We start from the raw sequence: 12204 nt of genomic DNA, 5'->3' as shown, positions 1-12204 counted from the left end.
GCAGGGCTGGAGGGCAGCTGCTCCAGAAAGCGAGTTCGGATTTCTTCAATCCCTGCAGCAAGCCCCCTAAGTTGATTTGCTGAGACTAATTAACTCTCTCTGTTCTCCTCAGGCTCAGACTATTGATAACTGAAAGGCACTTAGTCACTCTCTGTCTAAATTCCATCCCCCCTGAGGTGGCAAAACTGTGGCACGGCTCCAGCTCATGCTTGCCATGTTCGATTCCTTCTAAATAGCTAATTCTCCGAGGCTGAGGATTGCCACGGCGCTAGTTTTCATTCCGAAAGGAAAACACACCTTTGGTGACCATTAAACAGACACTTTGTTTAGCAATGTGCAGAGGTGTTTTATTATGTGTACTCTGGGGGCTTTCATTGAATTGGGAAGGGCAGAGTTGGAACTGTGATCTGTGGGGAGGGGAAAGAAAACATTAATCTATAGTAGAACAAATTGTGAGTCCAGCGGTACCTTTAAGACCAACAAAAGGTGCCACTGGACGCAGAATTTGTTCTACTGCTTCAGACCAACACAGCTGCCCACCTGGATTAATCTACAGTTATAGAGAAGGTCACTTGAGCACAGAGGATCCTGTCGAATCTTGTGTTAAATTAAATTAATTGAATTATTTTTTTTTTAATGTGCAGTTGTGGAATGGAAAGGCAGAATGTTCCCTGTTCTTGTTAACATTAGCCCTGTTCAGATTTTATAGTGAATTCATGTACATCTTACATGTATACATCTGTTTGTAAGAAACAGCTAATATGTGTTCACTTTACAAATGAAGCTGGAAACTTGAATAAATGTGAGGCTTAAATGACATTCAGCTGTGCATGTGTCAAATTTTTTTAATTTATTTACCCACTTTCAGGGTTTTTTTCTGTAGCAAGAAATCCTATGCATATTAGGCCACATACCCTGATGCAGCCAATCCTCCAAGAGATTACAGGGCTCTTAGTACAGGGCCTACTGTAAGCTCCAGGAAGATTGGCTACATGAGGGTGTGTGGCCTAATATGCAAAGGAATTCTTGCTACAAAACTGTCCTGCCCACTGCCTTTCTCCTGCAATGGGAACCCAAAATGGCTTACATTGTTCTTCTCTCCATTTTATCCTCCCAACAACCCTGTGAGAGTGTGTGACTAGCCCAAAGTAACCCAGCAAGCTTTTATGGCTGAGTGGGGATTCTAACCTGGCCTCCCAGATCTTGGTCCAGCTTTCTAAAAGCTACACCACACTGGCTTTGTGTGAATGCAACATGAGAATTATGCTACACAAGTATTTAAAAAGTCAAGTACATATTGTACTGAACTCTCCCTGAAAGCTAAAATGACTAAACTGAAGCTACCGTACTTTGGTTACATTCTGAGAAGACAGGAGTCTCTGGGAAAGACCATAATGCTAGGAGAAGTTGAAGGCAGCAGGGAAAGAGGAAGACCCAACATGAGATGGATGGACTCAGTCAAGGAAGCCCTCAGTTTGCAAGACCTGAGCAAGACAATTAAGGATTGGACTTTTTTGGAGGCCATTAATTCATATGGTCACCATAGGCTTGAAGTCACTTCACACACACACTGCCAGCACTTCACACACACACTGTACATAGATTGTGAACTTGTGAAATTGGGTCTTATGCCCCTCCCCCATTCCTATGCACTTATATAGGTCTTTTAAGTTCATAAAAAACAGCTGTTTGTTTTAATTTTGTTTACGTCTTTCCAGACACATATTGGTTTGAAAGTGTTAACTTTGTGATACTTTTTACTTTGTGATACTTTTAATATCAATTAAGATCCTGATGCTGGGAAAGACAGAAAGCAAAAGAAGAAGGGGAAAGCAAAAGATGAGGTGGCTGGACAGCATTACCGATGTAACTAACATGAGTTTGAGCAGATTTCGGAGGATGGTGGAACACAGGAGGTATGACTTTGTCCAGGGGGTCGCAAAGAGTCGGACTCGAGTGTGCGACTGAACAAGATCACTCACTGCATTGACCAACTGTTATAGTTATTAGCATTATGTCTTAGTGATGTAAGTTTTGATTTTATGGTTTTGTATTTCCCTTATTTATTATTATTTATTGTCATTGATGACAATATTAAAAATAAATTAAAAATTGGTTTTTTTAAAAAAAGGTTTTCACACATACTGTCTTGCTGTAGTCCTTACACAACAACCCTGCATCATAAGTCAATAATATTATTGCCCTCACCTTTCTGATAGGGGTCTGTGGGAATGCCAATAACCACTTAGAAAATTCATGACAGGGAAACATCTGAATAAGAGACATCCCGGATCACATCCACTACATCATATCACTTCCCAAAATGTTGTGTGTGGTACTTAGTTATTAGAAAGTGTAATCTTCACAATTTTAAAAATCAGGGATGAGGAAATGTTCCCAGTTTTGTTTAGTTTTTGTTCTTATTTATAGATTAGTCAGTTGTTTAGATTATTTGCTTTTCATTGTTAGGTCTTATAGATTCATTTCATTTGTATATTGCATAGGTGTTCTCAGCCTATGCAATGTGTTCACTTTACAAATGAAACTGGAAACTTGAATAAATATGGGGCTTAAATGACACATACAGCTGTGCATGTGTCTATTTTTTATTTATTTACCCACTTCCAGGGCTTTTTTTCCTAGCAGGAACTCCTTTGCATATTAGGCCACACCCCCTTATGCAGCCAATCCTCCAAGAGCTTGGATTCTTTGTTTTTCATTGTTAGGTTTTATAGATTCATTTCCTTTGTATATTGCATAGGTGTTCTCAGCCTATGCAATGTGTGTTCAAGCATTTGTGACCAGCTTTCAGGAGGGGCTGTGGCTCTGTGGCAGAGCATTTGCTTGGTACACAAAAGGTCCAAGGTTCAGTCTTTGGCATTGCCAGTTAAAAAGGTCAGGTAGGAAGTGATGTGAAAGACCTCCGCCTGAGATCCTGGAGAGCTGCTGCCAGTCTGAGTAGGCAATTCTCACGCTGATGGACCAAGTCTCTGATACAGTAAAAGGCAACTTCATGGGTATCCATTTAAGTCTGGACTCCATATTGATATCGCTGAGTGGTCTCACAAAAGATATGATTTCATTGTAGCAATGTAAAAATAAAAAGAGGGTAAAATGCATTTGCGAACACTTCTGGGCAATTTTTCGAGCGTTTGAGGGTACTGCTCGAAATTTATGTTCAAATTGCAATTTGACTGGAGAAACATTTGTGCTCAAAATTTGTGTTCAAATTTGAACAGAGAGGTGTTCATTTCATGGCTACTGTCCTCTCATTCCAAACCATCACTGGCCAACTAATGTCATCGTATACGATTACCGATGTCGAACTCTCAAAGAGCAGAACGTACTGTGCCACAAACTTGCAGTGAGGCTAGGGCTGTTGGAGTGCAATGGAAGAGGTGATTGACTGGGGCGCTCGGAGGCAAGCCTTACACAACTGAGCCATGAAGCCCCTTTTCAGCTCCCTGGGACCGATTCTGGCTCTTCGTGGTGCTCAGCTGTGTCTCTCCTGTTGGGGCATCTTTGACTTTGCTTCGTCCGTCTCCTTGCCCCCAGCTCCCATGTCAGTCTGGTTTCTCATCGCACACTGGTGACAGCCATTCATAGTGCAAAGCTACAGCTTTTCTCTTTCTCTCTCTTTTTCTTTCTAAAGGTTTCAATAACTCTCTTTTATTTCAAAGCACTTAAACACCCAGCTCTGTAAATCCCTATTACCCTGGCTCAGAGAGTGCTCTTTAAGTACTGCTTTGAATTAAGGTTCTCAAATATGCATTCAATTTCAGTTTTAAAGGGGTAGTTAACGTATGTTACATAAATAGCTATTATTAAATATGTTCGCTGGAAGATTAGCAACTGCTGAGTGTAATGGATACATGTCTAACTAGTTATGATGTATACTACATTTCCAGCACAATCCAGAGGGGGGGAGGGCAGAAAATCTTTTGGGAGCAGACGAGCCGCTATGTAGGCGCAGGAAGGGGTTCCACCAATGTATGACCGGCGCCACCACAGTGGAGGGGAGTTATGTGGGTGGGGGGCCGCCCGAGCACCACTCCACCTGAGGGCAGCGGCGCCTGAGGGCTGCGCCCGAGCATGGGTGGAAGTGAGGCGGAGCACGGTGTTCAGGCGGAGAAGGGGGTGGAGTTGGGGGCGCAGCCAGGCTTAGGCAGCTTCCTGAGCAGTTTGGCCCATGGCACGCCCCCCCCGAGAGGCGCAACATTACGCCTGCAAAAATAGTGGCGTGTCCCATAGGCACTCATTGAAACCAAAAACAAAGGTCACCTCCGCCGCTGCAGAAGCTTGCAAACCCCTTAGGGAGCAGCGTGATTGCCTCACCAATCCCCTCGCGCTTCGGCCTGGTGAGCCCCCTCCCCGGACCCCAATCAAGGCCCCCCCTCCTAGAAATACTTCCGCTCTGCCTTGCACAACTCAGTTGTTAGGGACAGGTTTGCGTGATGGGAAGCTCTGCCAGTGAGGTCCCGGCCTTACAGAGTGAGGGACAGGCTGGCATGTTGGTGACGGGTTTTGCACACGTGGTTGCTTTGATAGAATCTTTGACTTGCGAGGGGGAGAGAGAGGTCTCTCCACTGGGGCTAACTGCTCTTGTTTCCAGGTCTCCACAGGTTCCAGGCTCCCAGAGGCTCTGCATGCGAGGACTGTCGCCCATGGCTGGGTAAGTTCCACTGTTCCTTCCCCCCGTCCTTCCCCTCCCCTCGCTCTCAACCGCTCGCTGTGCCAGTGTCTCTGGCACTTGAACCTGGCAGTGGGCTCCAGCAAGGGGAATTTGCTGAGCCCACTCCCCTGTGCTGCTGCCTGCTCCCTTCCCTTGGTCTGCCCTCTGCCACATTCCCAACCCCTGGAAGGGCACAGGGGTGGGGGTGTGGCAGCTGCCTTGATGCAGGGAGGTGGGTCAGAGACTGACCCTTTAAGAGAGTGCCCGACTGAAATGCAGCCTGCTCTTCCAGCTGCTGCCCCTGCAGATGCTCTTGATATCTGTCTCTGTTTTGCAGGTGGGCCTCCAACACAGAGGCTTCCACGTGTGTTGCTCCACTGCCCCCCCTCCTCACTCCCTCAGCTGCTTCTGCCTGCTGCTCAGAATGGAGCCCTGCCCATGGTGAGATTGTCCAGCGTACTCCAGGGAGACTGTTGCACTCTGTTCCGGAAAAATAAAGTCTGAGCTGTGCCCTCTGTCGTCTCTCCAGCTTGGCATCTGCTGCATGTTCCCGAGGCAACTCCCGCCACCCGTCAGTGGCCTCTCTGAGGGAATGCCTGGGAGGGCGGGCAGACTTGGTTCTTGGGCGGATGGGCTATGAGCCACCACGCTGCCCCCACGTGGTTGGACAGGGGAGGTGGGGTGCCACCCCTCAGCCTGCCTGGGCTGACAACCTACCTGATTGCACAGGGCTGTTGTGCACTGGGCACTTGGGGGGGGGGGCGCTGAAATGGATGCATGCCCAGCAGCTCGCACTCTGAGTTCTGCAGCCCCCATGGGAGGTGTTCCTTGCACATAGCAGGGGGCGGCAGCAGGGCAACACCGGGGGCGGGCTCCAGGGGGTGTCTTTCGGACTTGGTCTGGCTGCTCCCAGATACACATTCTAGCCACTGTCTAGGACAGCAAACTCCTGCACTTGGCACTTCCTGTTTGTCCGCGCATGCCTCTGCCTGCCTGCCATTGGCAGAGTCTCTGACAGCGGGAGGGAGTGGGGGGATTGATGGCCTCTCAGGTGCAGGCTTTCTGCCCCCTCGCCTGGTCACATGCAATGGGCTGGCCAATCCCGTGGTCCCACATGAGCCTGTGCCTCCCTCACCCCGGCCTCGGCAACAGGCCAATGGTGTGCACCTGGGCAGAATCACCATGGCGATGGGTTCTCTCTCGCTCATTGGGCTGCTCTTCCCCCTCCAAGTGTGGCGTAACATCTCCCCTTTGGAAGCCAACAAGTGGCGCTGTAGATCCACCCAAGCCTGAGCGGCCGGCTGCCACGTATGTCTGAATTGGGCTGTTCCTTATTATGTAGCTGCTGGGTATGTGTCTGCTCGAACCCTGGAAAAGAGCCCCCAGTGAATAAAGGAGGGGATTAAATGAGACTCTTTCACTGCCTGAAGAACAACCTTGGCTAGTATGTAACTGACCCTGGCTCAGTGCTTTGTATGTAGAAAGTCCTGGGTTCAATCCCAACATCTCTGGCTAGAAAGGAACAGAAAGTTTATTTATTTATTTTATTTATTACTTTGCATTTATATCCCGCCCTCTCCGCAAGCGGACTCAGGGCGGCTGATGTGATGGAGTGATGGAGAAGACTTCACTCTAAAACCTCAAGAGAGCTGCTGCAAATTAATGTAGACTGGGGTCCCCAACCCTTTTTTGACCTATGGGCATGTTTGGAATCATGACACGGGGTGGTGGGGACAGCCACAACAATGGCTGTCACAAAATGGCTTACCTTCAACCACACTGTGAAGATCCTTCTGCTGTGATGACAGCTGCTGTCAAAAAGTTTTCAAAAATCTCTAACAGCCAATCAGAAGTCTTACTGGGAAAACAACCTGCCTGGCTTCTCTCACTTTCTGACAACACTTACGGAGCTCCAGGAAAGGTGTGGGCGAGCGCCATTTTGGGGACCCCGGTATAGGCAATACCATCCTTAATAGACCAATGATCTGACTCAGAATAAGGCATCTTCCTTTGTTCTTGTAATGGGGAGAGGCTGGGTCTCAATGATAGAGCATCTGCTTTCCATACAGAGGGCCCTGGGGTCATTTCCAGCATCTCTGGTTAGAGGGGATCAGATAGAAGGTGACCTCAGCTTAAGAATCAGGAGAGCTGCTGTGAGCCAGCATACAATCCTTAATAGACCAGTGCTCTGACTCAATATGAGGTGAGGTTGAGGGGTGCTTATCCTCACATACAATCATTTCTGGTTTAATTCAGCTTCTAACTTCCAGCCAGAGCCTCCTTTTCACTTACTCCTCAGTATCTCTGAAGGAATGTGCTTGAAGAAAATTAAATGCTTCCAGCAGCAGTGCAAAGCACAAGAGCATAGAAAGGTGCCAGCCTGATCTCTTTTTTGCCTTTGTAAAAGAAGAAACCCCCCCCACCCCACCTTGCTTTATCTAGGTACAGGTAGACATCTGTAATTGGGTTCCCCCAGGGCTGCCTTTGAATGAGAAGATCTCTCCGCTCTCAATTGGGGGTCTCTTTCACATAGTGAGATCTGATCCTTTATCACAGATCTCATGCTTCTCATGTGTTCCTTTGAGTTGTCTTCCTGCATGTGTGTGTGTCTTTAGGTTTTGGGGTTTTTTTCTACTCCGCAAAGCAGGTGGGCTGCCCATAGCAAAAAAGGAAGCACATAAAAGTGCCTTCTGGCTTTTTGGCTGCCTGCCTTGGATCGCGGCAGACTTTCCCACCTTACGAAGTATGCAAGGAAAATCTTTGCTTCTTCCCCCAGCTCTCAAAAGGGCTGGGTGGTAAGAAAACTGGACAAGACTGAAACTGCTGTCCACCTCACCTTTTATCAGCAGGCACAAGCAAAGAATTGTCTCCCTTCTTATTTACTTACTTTATTTGTATCCCTTCTTTCACTCCAGTGGGAATCCAAAGTGGCTTATTTCCTTCTCCTTTCCTCCATTTTATCTTCACAGCAACCCTGTGAGATAGGTTAGGCTGAGAGTGTACGATTGGCCCAAGGTCTCCCAGCAAACTTCCATGGCAAGAGAGGGGATCTGAACCCGGATTTCCCAGGCCCTAGTCCATCACTTTAACCACTATACCACACTGGCTCTCTGTTATCAGTTTGATGCCCAGATAGTGGGGATGGCATTGCTCTTGTATAAAAAGGATAAGAAACTGCCTCAAACCAACAATGGAATTGGGGGAAATTTCAACCAATCAAGAACGATGCAGTCTGGCATCAACAATGGCAAAGAGTTCTGGTGGGGTGAGGTCCCTGTGAGTTATGCGATCATGGAAGTTCTCTCGCACCTTGCTGTTCTTCTCCTGTCTCTCACTGCTCTAGGGAAAAGAAAACTTTAAGTATGGTGCACAGAAATGTGAATAGGAAAAGTGCAGTCATTGACTTCCAAGCAAAATTGTCCTCATCAGCTTGAATCTGAAAGTTTGGGACAGAATATTGGTTGGTTGGTTACTTCACATTTCTATCCTGCCCTTCCCAAATGGTCTCGGGGGCGGGGGGACATCAAGAATAAAACAATTACATTGATTCTAAATAGCTAGATAAAACATAAAACCAAACAGCTCATTTACTAGTTAAAAATTCAATAATTATGATTTCAGATTTGTCTTCTCTACAATGGGAACTTAAAGTAGCTCATGGGGGAAGGGCTGTGGCTCAGTGATAGAGCATCTGGTTGGTAGGCAGAAAGTCCCAGGTTCAGTCCCCAGCAGTTAAAAGGCAGTATGTGATGTGAAAGACCACTGCCTGAGACTTTGGAGAGCTGCCGCCAGCCTGAGTGAACAATATTGACCTTGATGGACCAGTGGTCTGATTCAGTATAAGGTGGCTTCATGTGTTCATGGCTCTCTTGTCCTCCATTTTATTCTTCCTATCGTAAAGTGAGTTCAGCCAGCTCTGAATCAACCATGAACACTTTTTATTGCAAGAAGAAACAATCACAAAGAGCACAGGCACTCACTTCACTCATTATATACACTCTGGCCATGGTTAACCACTCACCCCTATCAGGCAACAGTTACTCCTATTGGCTCACTCCAGAATCCTTCATTTGTATCTCTTTGTTACAAGTTGTTAGATGTGTAACATCCTGATTGACTTACTCCAGAATCCTTCATTTACATCTCTTTGTTACAAGTTGTTACATGCCTAGTAACCTGATTGGCCAGTTCTTCCAGGCTCAGGATCCTGGTTTGCAAGGAGTGCCTGTCTCAAGCTCAGGCAACAAGAACCCAGTATAACAACAATAAATAACACTTACAACTGCTCTGTGGGATAGGCTAGACTGAGAGTGCACAACTGGCTACAATCACTCAGTCAGCTTCCATGGCAGAGTGCAGTTTCAAACATAGGTCTCCTAGATCCTAGTCAGACACTCTAACCATTACACTACATTGGCTCTCTGATTGGTTACATGTCTGAATTTTGCTAACAGGGTGTGTTCAGTTCAGACAGTGTTTAGTTAATTGCTGAATGAACATCTCTGCTTCTAAGATCCCCAGGACAAACAGCATTAAAAAAATTAAAAATTAAAGTGACATCTGGGGCGCCTTTGCAACAGACCCAAACAGTGGATTAATCGGCAGTGCAATCCTATGCAGTTACCTCCGGTTGAGACCCATTGAAATTCATGGGCTTAAACAGAATGTAGCTCTGCACTGGATTACATTTCAAGCGATGTAGCTCAGCCTAAAACCATGTGATGCATGCACAGTTTGATGTATTAAACAAAATACACTAAAGGTATGGGGTTTTGTTTCCTTTTGTTTTTGAAGCCTTCAGAGGACATCTGACCTTTGTTTGAATCAAAAACCACAGCCCAGAAAGCAGTTTTATGCACACCTAAAGGTTTTCACAAAAGCCGGCAAGGCCTTTGATCTTCTTTTGAAAAGCACCCCTAATTCCATGTCACAAAGTGCTTTTGAAATACTCATGAGTTTTCCAAAGCACACAAGACTAGCTAGAAGCAAATGGCTCACCACACAGCAGGATTTGCCCTGTGGCCAAATTCTAGACAGGTATTTGTTTTTTTTTAGTGAAATGTGGCAAACATGTGAAACCTGCTCATATTTCAAAGGAAAACCAGAAAATGTTTAGAGATGTGCACACTCCCACCTTAGGGCTGCCGTTTTAGGGTTGCCAGCTCTGATTGTCTCACCTGTAGGGAGATTGGGGTGGCCATTCCAGGAATGGGCAGGGAAGTCCCACAACATGCATATCTCACCTGGAAGTGACGTAGGCACACTGATGATGTCAGGGGTGATGCTCTGCTTTTTGGACAATACTCTATAGCAGGCATGTCCAATTTCGAACAGGTCATGATCTATTTTTTCTGGACAAAAGTGCCAGTGATCTACCACCATGAAAACTAAGTTTCAAATTAGTTTCAAATTAGATTTTAACCCACCAAAGTTGGGTTCCACCGCCCCCCTCCCCCATTTACAATGCACCTGTCATTTACTGGTAAGCAAAATAAGCAAAAACAAAAGAGACAAAGAGGGAGGGATGGTGGCTCAGTGGTAGAGCATCTGCTTAGTAAGCAGAAGGTCCTGGGTTCAATCCCCGGCATCTCCAACTAAAAGGGTCCAGGCCAATAGGTGTGAAAAACCTCAGCTTGAGACCCTGGAGAGCCGCTGCCAGTCTGAGTAGACAATACTGACTTTGATGGACCAAGGGTCTGATTCAGTATAAGGCAGCTTCATAGGTCCATATGAAGATCCAGAAAGAACTGCAAACAGGTTTTTTTTTCAATTTTTATTGTTATAACTTTCTTTAACTGTCTTAATAACTTTTTAAAACTTTTATTGAGTAATTTGTGTTAAATGTAGGTCAAGTATTGATCCAGGCTGGTCTTGCACAATCTTTAAAACTTCGCTCTTTCTAATTAGTGAGACGTCTGAGCCTGCATTTCATCCACCAGCTTTTTGAAGTTGGGTGAGTATTGCGTGAGGGGCAGTCTCAGGGAATCCTGGAGATGTTCATCTGTCATGTTGGAATGCTGTGTACTCTTTGTCATTTTCAGATGGGAAAACGCAGATTCACACAAATAAGTAGTACCGAAACAGGAGTGTACAGCTTCACTGCTTGTGGCTCCAGCATCATGGGAAGGGGCCAAGGCAGGCACCCCAGGCAAAATTCCTCCCTACTAACACATTCTAGTTTAGTTTATAGTTTCAACTGAAATAACACACAACCACACCATGTTCAGAAAAAAGTGGAATAAAATTGGCCACAACTTTTATTGGTTACAGCTGTAGTAAGCCTTGGCACAGCATGGGGTAAAGATCCCACTGCCAGTCAATGCTCTGCTAGTCACCTTGGGATGGCAGGATAGGGATTCCACTAGGGCAGAAGCCCAGGGGTGGTCTCCCCTGCCACCTGAGCATGAGGGTAATCCCCTGCTTTACATGCTCCCGTGCTGGGCACCTCAGTCGCCCCTCATGCCAAGATGCCTTAAGAGGATCCCCACACTCTGGAAGTGGGCACGCAGGCCAATTTTCCAGAGAATGGATCCAGCCCCATGCTGATACTGCCACAAGAGCCGAGCCTCAGCCGGCTCCCGCCAATGCTCCTACAGCTGTAGCCAAGGGCATAGGGAATCCTCAATTCTGTGTAGCCAGATATCCATAAAACAAATAAACTGCCTCAGAACAAAGCAGGACCTTGAGCCATGTTGAAATGTCATAGTGCTGACTCCAGCAACCCTCCAAAAGCATCCATGATCCTCTGCAACCTCTTAGTTGGCTTCCACTGTGCCAATTCCATCTTATCCACAGGGAGTGCCCCTTGCCAACTTTGGCGCTTCAGCCAGTTCAAACCAGAAGACCATCACCACCAGAAGTATCTCCTCCAATGTTAATTCCATCTTTTCCACAGGGTGTGCCCCTTGCCAACTTTGGCACTGCAGCCAGTTCAACCAGATCATCATCACTGCCAGAAGTATCTCTCCCAATGTCAATTCCATCTTATCCACAGGGCGTGCCACTTGCCAACTTTGGGCGTGCCACTTGCCAACTTTGGCACTGCAGCCCGTTCAGACCAGAAGATCATCACCACCAGAGGTATCTCCCCCAATGTCTTCAACGTGCCTGTGTACCAGCCCTCTGCCAGTGGGCCTCAAATATTTCTCACCAAGTTGCATCAACAACATGTTGGGGGGGAGGGGACCATGAGTGATCAAATGAGACCACAGACTGAGGGAGAGGTCCCTCCACTTCACCTCTCACTCACCTCACCAAGTGACTCCCACTTTGTCCTGCAGGCCAGCGTCCCATCCCTAGCCAGAATTTGTGTCTGCAAATTCAGACTGACTGGTGCCATTTCCCCTGAAACTAAAGGAGTTAATGGTAAAGGAGTCAATGGTGAAGAATCAAAATAACATGGCCAGAACCAGATATGGCCTACTAGAAGTCAGACAATGCTGTGTCTGCCAATCCAGGCTGACCGGTCTTAACCCCTTAAAGTGATGGAGTCAACTGTAAAAACAATACACAGCAGGAACCCAACGCCGCCT

The 12204-nt window shown here is 46.6% G+C and overlaps 1 non-coding gene across 1 annotated transcript; it reads left to right on the top strand.

Annotated features, from left to right (window-relative positions):
- Nucleotides 1-10190: 10190 nt before the first annotated feature.
- Nucleotides 10191-10265, top strand: TRNAT-AGU (transfer RNA threonine (anticodon AGU)). Its single transcript has one exon. It is a non-coding gene; the product is annotated as a tRNA-Thr (tRNA).
- The last annotated feature ends 1939 nt before the right edge of the window (nucleotides 10266-12204 follow it).

This window comes from Heteronotia binoei, chromosome 17 (assembly GCF_032191835.1).
Source record: "Heteronotia binoei isolate CCM8104 ecotype False Entrance Well chromosome 17, APGP_CSIRO_Hbin_v1, whole genome shotgun sequence".
NCBI classification, from domain to species: domain Eukaryota; kingdom Metazoa; phylum Chordata; class Lepidosauria; order Squamata; family Gekkonidae; genus Heteronotia; species Heteronotia binoei.
Note: the sequence above shows the minus strand (reverse complement) of the source record. Positions and strands in the feature narration are given on the sequence as shown.